We start from the raw sequence: 12,856 nt of genomic DNA, 5'->3' as shown, positions 1-12,856 counted from the left end.
TGAAAACTTTACAGAAAGGGCAGAACAACATGGAAGATATGCAAAACCCAAGAAAAAGAACAGAATTAATACACAAAGGGGAAAATAATTTTAAAATTGGACCCAAGTGTGGAACAGAGTGCGAAGACAACAGAAGTAGTTTTAACAGTTTTATTTTGGTGGTGACAAACACAGCATAATAACTTGGCATAGAAACGTGGCAACTTAGAATATAAACAGAATACAACTTAGCAGGGTGAGGGGTGAGGGACTAACGAGGTGGACTGAGTCATGGCTGGAAGCGGGTGTGGTAGCAGTTGCAGGTGGAGTTGGAGTAGATTTGATGGGAGAAGGTGTAGCTCCGGGTGAGCTGAGCGGAGTGGAATGGCTGACCTGGGTTCGAGAGATCCACCGAGCAAAAGGTGACAGGAGGGCAGGCAGGTGTAGAGCTGGAAGCTTTCCAAGAGGTGGCGTGTGAAGAGCAGAGAGTATGGCTTGGAGTCTGAGAAATGAGCAAAGCCTGAGGGATGAGCCGTGGCGTGACCAGAAAACTGCAGCACAAGAGAACAAGGTGGACTTGAGACAATAGCATAGAGCATCAGAGCCTGTTACTAACATGGGTTAGTTGACAAACTGGCGGTGACAAGACAACGCAGGTCTTGGCGGACACAGGTGAATCTGGAACCCAGTGGAAATTTCCAGCAGCTCACCTGGACTGTGACAAAGAATCACACATTTACACAAAGAAAACTAGAAAGTCCACAAAAAACTCAAATCACAGGCTAGCATATCCAGGACCATAACAACTTCCTGCAAATCGAAAGCTTCAGTAGAAGGAACATTGGGCTGCTGTACTAGCAGCCAGCCTCAAATGACCATGTTAAGGAAATCCACAGCCACTGGTGTCCAGGAAAACTGTTGGAGACGGCACATTTAATGAAATATGAAGCCTGAGGTTTTGGCCTCATTATCTGAAACTTTGGCCATGTTATAAATACGCATCCAACATCATTTTAATATATGCATGGCAGAAAATAAAGCATGGTATGTTCCCTTTAAAACAAATCTACTTTTAAGAGAGAATAAACCCACACAGAAACATATGTACAGAGCATCAAAGAATCCATCAGACCTCATACTGTTTTGGCTTTAAAGAAGCTCAAATGAAAGTAGCAACATAAAATGATGATCTAATGTCACCGGGCTTCAGCGTCTCATCAAACGGTCACACTCTGAGGCAGAATCTAAATGGCGTTTGGTACTATATAGATATTTTCAACAGTCGACATGGTCTGTGCCGCAGGTGGCAGAATATCCATTCACCTCTCAGGGTGCTTTCTCTGCTCTCATTTCATTTCTCATGGATGAAAGAGAATAAGGGGAAAATGCTACCCACTGGTTCTCACTTTACTCAACAGCACTCTGCACTAGGCTCTGTTTTGTCAAAAGCCAAAATGGCTTCATTGTAATTCAGCAGACATGTTTGAGAAGTAAGGGAGATGACAAGTCTTAAGACACTCAATATTTCTCGCTGCTGTTCATGTGAAGAGTGAAAAGATGAAGATTTTCTGCATAGGAAATAATCGGGAGTTGATGTCTTGGCTCTTCTATGACTTCGAAAATGTGTTTTTGCTGTGCCAGCTGTACATATTTATATATAACTGGTGAAAAAGACATCCACACACATATTATATACAGCTGTGGTCAAAGGTTTCATCACTCGCATGTCATGGTAATCTGGGGCTATTAAAGATTTATTTGACCTCTTCTTTATTCCAGGGTGTTATCATTGTGCAGCATATATTAACTTCTTTAAAAACTGAAATGGGTGCACATGTTTGAATTCCTTTTGGATTTTCCCTAATCTATATAAGGTTAAATGCATTGTTAAAAAAAATTAAAGGAACACTTTCAAAACACATCACATCTCAAAGGGGAAAAAACATGCTGGATATCCATTACTGATATGGACTGGATAACGTGTTGCCATTTTTTGATCAAATTAAAATGTTCAACCTACAGTGGGACAGAATTCAAAGACACCCTGAAAATCAAACTGAAAAAAATGGTTACGGCAACACACTCTAATGAAGGAGAAAACCTTTGGAAAACACAAAGGAAATTATTTGTATTGATTGAATTGGTATGCTTGGTGATAAATGGCCAACAAATGCAACTGATCAGTTTTCTAATCTACGCTCTATTAGCTAAAATTCCAGGAGTGTAACTTAGACATAAAATCGTGTAAACACTTCCAGCATCACCAACTGAATACATGTCAAATCCAATGAGAAGGTGACACACACTTTGTGCCTCGGTAACATTATAGATGGGCTTCATTTTATGGGGTTTTTTAAACTACAACTTAATATGCTGAACTTTAAAAGAAAACACATTCTCCTAGCAGAGGATCTATATCACACTTGTGGGCGCTTCTACCTGATTTTAAACTGAAACTGAACATATGCTGGTCCTGATCAGGGTACGAGTTCAGCATGAGTGGCAACAGTGAGTTAGTCACGCAATAAGAGAGTAAATTCTATGAAAAAAATGGACTTTAAGCCTAAGCTTGGCAGGATATCTGGCACTTTTACCCAGCTGTCCAAGAGGTAAGGAACAAAAAGTACAAACTGTACACACAGGACACAGACAGGGATGGGAAAAAGAAAGAAAAACAAGAGGAAACAACAGAAAAGTAATGATCAGTCTTACTAGAATCCATTTGTGAGTCTGATGTTGTAGGCAATTCTGTTTTTGTCTGTTGGTCATTGTTTACGAACGGCGACTTGGGTCACTTGTACAACAGCTTCTAGTGCAGAACAATAAAGGTGAAAAAGTCAATAATGCTGCAGATACATTTTTAACAACAGAGAGAAATTAACTAAATTATCAGATGATAGCCAGTGGTTTTGGCATTGGTCTTCTGCCACTTCTCTTTTATTCTTTAAGCAAACTGTTTACCTGCATGCAACGATTCCTTGCTCAAAGCTGACTGATCAATAGCACTCAGAGTAAAAGCAACAACAAGAAGAAACCAAAAATCTTTTCATTGCTAGCAGATTACAACAGTAGCAATGATCAAAAATAAGATTTCTAAATAAGGTGTATGTGTAGAATTAAGGGACAGCTAGTTGTCACTACTCTCTGTGGCAACTGTATCTGTATCGTAAACATAGGTAAAAACGAATTGGTCGAAACCCACTTTATAACCACAGCCTGATGGGGGGTTTCTATTGAATAAATAGATAATAATAAATACATAGACATTTTGTCCTGTTATCTTTAGACAGATCCAGGTCAGCCATTTTCCTTTGTTTACACTCCTGCGAAGCTAATCTAACAGGCTGCTATGTGTAAGTGACAGTATGCAAATACGACTGAAAGACATTATTTTTGGCTTATATTTAGAATAACATAAGAAACGCAAACTGTTTACCTTTTCAGTAACTATCAGAAATAACCTTGCAAGTTAAAATTTGAAACAAGGAACTAAAGGAACGCAGAAGAAGAAAATCATGAAGCAGTGCTTGTTCATTTTGCACTCTGGTGAAGCCAGTGTTTTCATGAAATGTTGGCACATTGTTGGGGAGTCCACTCACTCGCTGCTTTTCCCCTCAACTCGGGGACTTGGCTCGATATGAGGAGAGTGTTTTTACATAAAAATCAAGATGCCACGATTCTATTAAATTTGAATGAACTTCGGAGAAACCCATGTTGCCTTTAGGAAAAGGAATTCGGTCGAAGTCTTGGAACGAAACAAATGTAAGCCAATCAAATTAAATGTAGATGAAGGAACAAAATAAAACGAGTTTAATGGAAGAGAAAATTAAATATTTGGCACGACAGAGTTTAAATTATTGAGCTCTCTTTCAGCTCACAACCAGTGGCTTCAGGGTGCTACAGGAAGACCCCAAAAGACACGTCTGGCCTTTCTCTCCAGCATCCTTTTAGTTTTATAGTTCCTAATCTCCTGCAGTGCGTTCCACGGCTTTTACCATTGTGGTTATTTGCTGCATGGAGTGACTCACAAAGTAGTGCCATTAATCATAAAAGTACAGCTCAACCTGACACTCAAGTCTTTTAATTTACTGTTTGGAAGATAAAAGTTTGCAGAAACATTAATATTGTGAAATAAACCCACCGTATAAACAATAGTTTGGTGGTGTATATGAATACAGTTATGTCCATAAATATTTGGACAATGACAAGTTTTTGTAATTATGTTTCTGTATTTCGCCACAGTTTTAATTTAAGAGGGTTAACAAAAGCATTGCACTGACTGTTTAGGACTTTTAAACAGTCCCCCTTTTCAGAGGCTCAAAAATAATTGGACAATTGACTGACAAGCAGTTGCCAAGTGAGGCCTGTTCATTTGTTGTTTTCTAACAAATGAAATCTGGAGTTTAATCCAAGTGTTAAACTTGTATTTGGAAATCTCGACATTGGATCCAAAGAGATGTTGATGCAAGTGAAGGAGGCTATCATTAGGCTGAAAATAAATCCATCAGAGAGACAGCAAAAACATCAGCAGAGGCCAACAACCTTGTGAATTCTTAAAAAGAAAAAATGCACGGGGCACTTCTACAACATCAAAATATCTGGAAGACCACAGCAGGGTTAGTGCACAATGACAGATTTACATGGTTAACAAAAACAATGTGATAACATCTAACCAAGTATAGGATTGCCTTGAGGAGCCAGGTGTATCATCATCAAGGTCTATAACCAAGAGATGGAAATATTGAGGGATAGGAACAGGAAGACCTGGTCAGGCTGCCAGAAAACATCTAAAAGAGTCTGTACAGTTCTCGGAAAAATATTTGGGACAGACAAAGATTAAGTTGTAGAAGAAAAGAAGAAAAGGAGCAGCTTATGATCTGAAGCATAACACAACATCTGTCAGACATCTGTTATAGATGTGCATGTTATGGGTGCACATGTGCAGAAATGTACATTGGGTACACACTCTGCTCAGATTCACCCAAGTGCTAGAAAACTGATTGGACACCACTTCAAAGTGGAATTGGTTAATTTTGTATAATTTTTCAATTTAGTTTATACACATACATATATGTAAACACATATACATACACATATATAATATGTGTATGTATATATATATATCCATCCATCCATCCATCCATCCATCCATCGTCATCCGCTTTGTCCGGGGTCGGGTCGCGGGGGCAGCAGCCTAAGCAAAGAGGCCCAGACCTCCCTCTCCCCAGCCACCTCCTCCAGCTTGTCCGGGGGAATACCAAGGCGTTCCCAGGCCAGCCGAGAGATATAATCTCTCCAGCGTGTCCTGGGTCTGCCCCGGGGCCTCCTCCCGGTGGGACATGCCTGGAACACCTCACCCAGGAGGCGCACAGGGGGCATCCTTGTCAGATGCCCGAACCACCTCAGCTGGCTCCTTTCGATGTGGAGCAGCAGCTGCTCTACTCTGAGCCCCTCCCGGATGGCCGAACTTCTCACCCTATCTCTAAGGGAGAGGCCAGCCACCCTTCGGAGGAAGCTCATTTCTGCCGCTTGTATCCGCGATCTCGTTCTTTCGGTCACTACCCACAGCTCGTGGCCATAGGTGAGGGTAGGGACGTAGATCGACCGGTAAATTGAGAGCTTCGCTTTTACACTCAGCTCCCTCTTCACCACGACGGACCGGTGCAACGTCCGCATTACTGCAGCTGCAGCCCCAATCCGTCTGTCGATCTCCGGCTCCCTTCTCCCATCACTCGCGAACAAGACCCCGAGATACTTGAACTCCTCCACTTGGGGCAGGAACTCATCCCCGACCCGGGGTGGGCACTCCACCCTTTTCCGGCTGAGAACCATGGCCTCAGATTTGGAGGTGCTGATCCTCATTCCCGCTGCTTCACACTCGGCTGCGAACCGTTCCAGTGCGAGCTGGAGGCCTTCACCCAATGAAGCCAACAGAACCACATCATCCGCAAAAATCAGAGATGAGATTCTGAGGCCACCAAAGCGAAAGTCCTCCGCCACTTGGCTGCGCCTAGAAATCCTGTCCATAAAAATTATGAACAGAACCGGAGACAAAGGGCAGCCCTGGCGAAGCCCATCACCCACCGGGAACGAGTCCGACTTATTGCCGGCAATGCGAACCAAGCTCTTGCAACGGTTGTATAGGGATCGAATGGCCCGTAGCAATGGGCCAGACACCCCATATTCCCGCAACACCTCCCACAGGACACCCCGAGGGACACAGTCGAATGCCTTCTCCAAGTCCACAAAACACATGTAGACTGGTTGGGCAAACTCCCATGCACCCTCAAGTATCCTGGAGAGGATAAAGAGCTGGTCCAGTGTTCCGCGACCAGGACGAAAACCGCATTGTTCCTCCTGTATCCGAGGTTCGACTAACGGACGAACTCTCCTTTCCAGCACCCTGGCATAGACTTTCCCAGGGAGGCTGAGGAGTGTGATCCCCCTGTAGTTGGAACACACCCTCCGGTCCCCTTTCTTAAAGATGGGGACCACCACCCCGGTCTGCCAGTCCACAGGTACTGCCCCTGATCTCCACGCAACATTGCAGAGGCGTGTCAACCAGGACAGCCCTACAACGTCCAGAGCCTTCAGGAACTCGGGGCGGACCTCATCAACACCAGGGGCTCTGCCACCAAGGAGTTGTTTAACTGCCTCAGTGACCTCGCCCCCGGAAATTGGCGGGTCATTCCCCTCATCCCCAGACTCTGCTTCCTCCTCGGAAGACGTGTCAGTGGGATTAAGGAGGTCCTTGAAGTATTCCTTCCACCGCCTGACAATTTTCTCAGTCGACGTCAGCAGCGCTCCGCCAGCACTATACACAGTGCAGGTAGAGCACCGCTTTCCCCTCCTGAGACGTCTGACGGTTTGCCAGAATCTCTTCGAGGCAGTCCGAAAGTCTTTTTCCATGGCCTCTCCGAACTCCTCCCACACCCGAGTTTTTGCTTCAGCCACTGCCCGAGCCGCATTCCGCTTGGCCTGTCGATACCTGTCGGCTGCCTCCGGAGTCCCACAGGCTAACCAAGCCCGATAGGACTCCTTCTTCAGCCTGGTGGCTCCCTTCACCTCTGGTGTCCACCATTTGGTTCGGGGATTACCACCACGGCAGGCACCCACCACCTTGCGGCCGCAGCTCAATGCAGCAGCTTCGGCAATGGAGACGCTGAACATGGTCCATTCGGACTCAATGTCCCCGGTCTCCCTCGGAATGCTGTTGAAGCTCTGCCGGAGGTGTGCATTGAAGATCTCGCGGACTGGGGCCTCTGCTAGACGTTCCCAGCACACCCTCACTACGCGTTTAGGTGCACCAGGTCTGTCCAGCGTCCTCCCCCGCCACCTGATCCAACTCACCACCAGGTGGTGATCAGTTGACAGCTCAGCCCCTCTCTTTACCCGAGTGTCCAGAACATATGGTCGCAGGTCTGCTGATACGATTACAAAATCGATCATCGACCTACGGCCTAGAGCGTCCTGGTGCCACGTGCACTTATGGACACTCTTATGTTCGAACAGGGTGTTCGTTATGGCCAAACTGTGGTTAGCACAGAAGTCCAATAACAGAGCACCGCTCGGGTTCAGATCAGGGAGGCCATTCCTCCCAATCACGCCCCTCCAGGTCTCGCTGTCGTTACCCACGTGAGCATTGAAGTCTCCCAGCAGGACAACAGAGTCTCCAGGTGGAGCACCCTCCAGCACCCCCCCCCCCCAGGGACTCTAAGAAGGCTGGGTACTCTGAACTGCCACTCGGCGCATAAGCGCAGATGACAGTCAGGACCCGTTCCCCGACCCTAAGGCGCAGGGAACAAACCCTCTCGTCCACCGGGAAAAACCCCAACGTACCGGCAGCAAGCCGAGGGGATATTAGGATACCCACCCCAGCCCGCCGCCTCTCACCAGGGGCAACTCCAGACTGAGACAGAGTCCAGCCCCTCTCCAGGAGACTGGTTCCAGAGCCCAAGCCATGTGTAGAGGTGAGCCCGACTATATCTAGCCGGTACCTCTCAACCTCACGCACTAACTCAGGCTCCTTCCCCACCAGAGAGGTGACATTCCATGTCCCTATTGCCAGTCTTGGCAGCCGGGGGTCAGTCCGCCAGGGCCTCCGCTCCTGGCCGCCGCCCGACACACAATGCACCCGACCCCTATGGCGCCTCCTGCGGGTGGTGGGCCTGCGGGAGGATGGGCCCATGTCTCCTCTTCGGGCTGTGCCCGGCCGGGCCCCATGGACTAAGGCCCGGCCACCAGACGCTCGCCCTCGGACACCCACACACACACACACACACACACACACACACACACACAAAAAGGGACATACCTACATATACAACTTTTTTTTTTTTTTTTATCCTTGTTAATGTTAGCCACAACGATAAGTCTAATGCAACACCCTCATGACCCATCAGGACAGGGACATGAATTTAGGTGAATAATTCTTCATGTACCCACATTTGGGGATTTTGTTCCCCTCACCACCACCCGGCTCACTACAGCTTCATCTGATAAACACTCAAAGTTTGTGGCACTGGAAGAACTTTGGCATCAAAATTAGCCTGTCTGAAAGTCCCCTTGTGGCTTTTTGTTCTGAAGCACAGTTGGAAAAGCATGCCAGGAATGACCCTCAATCCCAGAATGATGATATCATGACAGAACCAACAGCCAAAAGCTGTCACAGCACTGAGTCAGTCAAGTGATATAAAAACAAGCAAAAAAAGAGAGCGAGAGAAAACCACAGTTGGCTCTTTCTCTGTATTAAATGCACATGCTGCATCCATCAGAGCATTTCTTATAAACAAAGATGCTCTATTGAAGCAGTTTAGCCTAAAGCAAAAATACCAAGAAGTTTAACATTTATAGGTTTTAACATTATTGCAGCATCACATTGGGCTGGCATCTGTGCTTGTTTCAAAGGTTTTATTAGCTATCTGTGTACTAAACTTATGTGCATGGTTGCCGCGATGTTTATTTTATTGTTGGTGACACTTTATAACTTCATTATTTATCACTATAGTAAAAAAATAGGCTCCTCACAAAAGGATGGTAAATGAGCTCAGCCACTACTTCTGAAATGGTGATATCTATTCTTGCTAAAGCATTCATTTTTGTTACCTCGCTCTACTTCAAGTTAAAGAATGGCTGCCAATGATGAAAGCAATTAATGGCATCTAAAAGGAGCCGTAAGCAATGATGCAGTGACTTAATCTGCCTTCTATTGCAGGGCCTATATTGAATCTGTCAGTCTGCCTGTGTGCCACAATAGGCTATTGTTTAGGAGGAGGACATGAGGGATGACTTCTGCCTAGGCAACTGTCTTTTACGTTAGGATACACCTGAGTAGACACCCATGCTATACAGTCTGAATGGGTAATACACTACCTTAGTTATGTATGTACACTTTCAGCATATTTTTGTAATGACCTATACGTTCAGGGATGTGCGTAGAGGCAAACAGGGATGGAAATCTTTACAAATACAGTCAAACATGCAGATCATTTCATATAATTTGAGCGATAATGGGCTGTTTAGCAGAAAAATTATGTCTTATAAGACATTTATATTAGCCTTTAAATAATACAACAAAGAGTAAGGAGCCAAAAACATATTCTCATCCACAGACTTTCTGTGAATACACCTCAGAAAATCCCAGCAGGCAGAGACAGCTACTATACATGCAAACTCACAACCAGTATGAATACTCAAAACTCATACAATCACAGGCACCGGCGCTCTAAAATAAGCCACTAAAAGATGAGATAAGCACAGAAAGAGAGTCGGCACGAAGGCTTATACTCTACAACACAAACACCTTGCATGCAAAATTCTGTGTGCTGAGATGACAACACTGCTAAAAGTGACACAGGTGCACAACCTGCTTGCATTAACATGTGCATTTTTAGAACATGTGCCAGGCTTTGTATGTTTAAAATAATTTTTTGTAAACATAATATGAAGAGTAAACATATCTGCTTGTTTAACATACTATTGAGTGCATATAACAACAATATAATCATAGCATATGTTCACTTGCCAATGCATATATTAGATTCCCTACCATGAAGCAATAATAATCAACAATTTTGCCTTCAGCTTGACACAATCTGGACATTTTCATCTAACCTCTGGCATCAAGAAGGTTATAGGATATTTTTTCTGCTCGTTTTCTATAAACTCTTAGATTGTTATGCAGGAAAATCCCAGCAGATCAGCAGTTTCTGAAATATTCAGCCCATCTAGGACCAACAGTGTTGGGAAGGTTACTTTTAAAATGTATTCCACTACAGAATACATGCCCCAAAATGTATTTTGTAACGTATTCCGTTACGTATTCTGAATACTTTGGATTACTTAATATATTATCATGCTTTTTACAACTACATGAATGTACTATTGCTGTGATTTATTACTATTACTGGAGGTAAAGGGACCTCTGGCTAATACGTCGGGTTCTGTGTCGGGCTCATAGCCGAAAACTAGCTTTACTTTGTTGTCTGAGTCAACTTTGCTTACGAGAGACAGAGAGAAGCGTTGAAAGGCTGCTCCAACGGAACTTATTGCTTCGGAGGAAAACACGAGTAACTGTATTGTAAATACCACCTTTTTAAACGGTAACTGTAACGGAATACAGTTACTCATATTTTGTATTTTAAATACGTAACGGCGCTACATGTATTCCGTTACTCCCCAACACTGAGGACCAACAACCACGCTACCTTCAAAGTCAAATCACCTTAAATCACATGTCTTCCTCATTCTGATGCTCAGTTTGAACTTCAGCGAATTATCTTGACCATGTCTACGTGCCTTAATGCACTGAGTTGCTGCCAGTAATCTAACAGGTATACCTGGAATGAAAACATGGCGGCTGGGTGTATATCTATTATTAAATGCATTTTCTATAGAAAGGTAAAAACTTCATAAATTCCATCCTAATATTTTTTTCTCTTATTCTCAATCTTTGTCTAGTCAGTGGCTTTCAGGAGCCCAGAGGGTCTCTGGGTTAACGACTTTCCCAGCCACGGCTGGACAGATAGACAGGTGTGTTCTATAGATGGTGTTGTTGGAGATAAAGTCGAGGGGGAGTTACCATGTGTCCTGGTTGCTACAAAGCCCTTTGGTCTCCATTCATCAGCAAGAACAGGACCAGACCGCATGAATCACACACACAGCCGAGAGCAGTTTGTGTTTACTGTGTGTGTGTTCATGAATGTAACATACTGTCTGTAGGCAGAGCACATGCACTTTGTCTCACCATTGCAAACGATACATAGCGACAGAGGCTTGTGTATACAATGTGCAGGTGCAGGGATTTTGTACACACACTTTCTGCTTTTAATCAGTCAAATAAACGCATACGAAAGAAAATCAGTGCATACCTCTCTCGTCTAATCACACGGCATCATCTTAAATACAGGAAGTACAGGATAGTTTGCACACTGAGTGTCAGCACTGTAGATGTTAAACAGAAAATAGTCATATTGTCCTTCAGTAAACAAAGGCTGGTAAACAAATAGGCAAGAGTGGGTTATTATTACCCAACACACACACACACGCATTCACGCAGATATAAAAGCAGGAGCAGTATTCATTACTGTGCCACATTAAAAGACAGCACAATGGAACATAAATGACTCTGCGCTCCAATAGCTTAATTGCTAATCTCTTCTTTTAGGACAGTGTTTATTTCATTAGCCTCGTTTGCGCTGATGCTATCTCCCTCCTAATTAACTTGTTTGGATTTAAATGTATTTTCCCTTCGTGCCAGGCAAGAAACAAACAAATGCAAGGACCACCGTGAAGCCTGGTACAATAGATGTGAAAAAATAAGGATAAAGAAAATATATAAATCACAGGTTTACATGGACTTTGCGCTGTATTAGAGATAATGATCATGAAATGTGGAGTTAAAGTACTGGAAAAAGTCTATAAGTAACTAATATAGCCATTGGCTCATTTTGTAACTAATAGGAGAGTAATTAGCGTTTAAATATGTACTGCGCATAATTGGGAAATGGAGAAATATGACCCCATCTTTACACCTCAAGACTGGAGCTTTTCGATCTTAATATTGAAAGCGTTTTTTCCTCTCATGTTTCATATGTCTTCTCCTACTAGTAAATATCTTCTCCTTCTTTCATCTTTTTTAATGTAATTCTGTTAAACTTTCAGTAATCCTAGTCTTTGAAACTAATCAGGTCTTTCAAGATGAAATGCCCAACCTTCCTCACATCGCTGAGAGAGCTCATGAGACACAGCACCCAGAACTACAAATTAAATGCTCTGTGCGTAGGCTGTTCGAACAAATATAGTTACAAAATCTTAATCTAAGGCACAAATATCTCTGTGATCCATCCATCTGACTGGATCACGGCTGTATTCTCAGAAGCACAGTGCCCCGTGAACAGGTTGCCAGTTGATTATATGCCTAACACAGACAAAAAGGCAATCATTCAAGCTTCTCCTGCATCCAGTATTTAGAACGGCCAATTAACCTAAGATTCATGTCTGTGGACTGTGAGAGGAAGCCAGAGCATCTGGATTAAAAAAGGGCAGACAAGGGGAGAACATGCAAACAACAGGCAGGTTTGATCCCAAAACCAGTATCAGTATTTGCCATACTTTGACAAAGAGCAATTAGATAACTGTAACCAAACCTTAGCAATGGCCACAATGCTTTTCTAGCCTTATTTCCAGCAGCTAAAAGAAAGAAATGCATTTTAAAATCATGGTGATTAAATGTAAATAGAGCTTCACTGTGTCAATTAAACAAAAGCTTTGTTCTTGTTCAAATTGTTAAAAAATTCCCAGCATCTGGTTCCCCGGGTGGCCCGCTACATCAGATGAAAACAGATGTCTGGAAGCCTTCACCGGTCCTCATTTGTTT

This window comes from Diplotaxodon limnothrissa, linkage group LG18 (assembly GCF_057381915.1).
Source record: "Diplotaxodon limnothrissa isolate DT_005_m linkage group LG18, D_limnothrissa_male_GT1.1, whole genome shotgun sequence".
Classification (NCBI taxonomy): Eukaryota; Metazoa; Chordata; class Actinopteri; order Cichliformes; family Cichlidae; genus Diplotaxodon; species Diplotaxodon limnothrissa.
Note: the sequence above shows the minus strand (reverse complement) of the source record.